The sequence below is a fragment of the Galeopterus variegatus genome, unplaced genomic scaffold, assembly GCF_000696425.1.
Source record: "Galeopterus variegatus unplaced genomic scaffold, G_variegatus-3.0.2 Scaffold50278, whole genome shotgun sequence".
In the NCBI taxonomy this organism is placed as follows: Eukaryota; Metazoa; Chordata; class Mammalia; order Dermoptera; family Cynocephalidae; genus Galeopterus; species Galeopterus variegatus.
The window spans coordinates 1-1,374 of NW_007776389.1; the positions used below are offsets into that span (position 1 = coordinate 1).

Sequence of the window (1,374 nt, forward strand, 5' to 3'; positions counted from 1 at the left end):
TGCAGATACAGAATACCAAGTAGCAATTGGACAGAGGAATGGCATTGAAACAGGTTTCCAGCAACAAGTGCTTTGGGGGATTGCAGAAACGTTTTGAACATGACCGTGTGGAACTGAACTGCAAAATGAAATTTGCTATTTACTTACCACCAAAGGTGGAAACTGGAAAGTGCCCTGCAGTATATTTGCTGTCTAAAACTTGCACAGAACAAAATTTCATATCAAAATCTGGTTATCATCAAGCTTCCTCATAATATGGCCTTGTCCTCATTGCTACAGATACCAGCCCTTGTGGCTGCAATATTGAAGGAGAAGAGAGGGCTGGGACTTTGGCACTGGTGCTGGGTTTTATGTGGATGCCACTGAAGAACCTTGGAAACCTGACTACAAATGTACTCTTATGTAACATAGGAGCTTCCCCAACTCATAAATGCCAATATTCCAGTGGACCCTCAAACAAAGTCTATTTTTGGCCACTCTATGGGATGCCATGGAGCTCTGATTTGTGCTTTGAAAAATCCTGGAAAATACAAATCTGTGTCAGCATTTACTCCAATTTGCAACCCAGTGCTTTGTCCTTGGGGCAAAAAAGCTTTCATTGGATATTTGGGAACAAATCAAAGAAAATGGAAGGCTTATGTTGCCACCTCTCTTGTGAAGTCCTATCCAGGTTCTCCACTGGCTGTACTGATTGATCAAGGAAAAGACGACCACTTTCTTTCATATGAACCCAGATAACTTTATAGCTGTTTGCACAGAAAAGAAAACCCCCATTGTTTTTAGATTACAGGAGGGTTATGATCACAGCTACTACTTGATTTCAATGTTTACTGCTGATCACATCAGACATCATGCAAAATACTTGAATGCATGAAAAACTTCAGATAAAAGAATCTCTTCAGGATTATAAAAGTTGGAATAAACAATTGCTGAGGAAAAAAAGGGTTCAAAACACTGGATTTCATAACGCTAAAAGAGCTTTATTCTGTTGTTGAATAACTATCTGAATAAATATAGAAAACCTAAAAAAAAAAAAAATACTGGTTAAAGTAAAATTTATCACCTTTTTATCTAGATACCCAGATCCAAAATTGAAAAATCTATCCCTTAAAATCATACACTGCTGTGAATGTCTTTTGGGCTTTGTGAAAAGAACTTAATACACAGCTAGATAGGAAAAATAAGTTCTATTGGTGTACAGTTGCGCTAATTTACTGCATGTTAAATGGCTAGAAAAGAGGAGATCAAATGTCCATAGCACAAAGAAATGATTTTTACAATGATGAATATGCTAAACGCTCTGATTTGATCAGATATGCATTGAAATATAACTCTGTACCCCGCAGTATATATAATCAATATGTTTAAATTAAA

At 36.8% G+C, this 1,374-nt stretch overlaps 1 pseudogene; it reads left to right on the forward strand.

Moving 5' to 3' along the window:
- Positions 1 to 38: 38 nt before the first annotated feature.
- On the forward strand, positions 39 to 874 carry LOC103584328 (annotated as a pseudogene).
- The last annotated feature ends 500 nt before the right edge of the window (positions 875 to 1,374 follow it).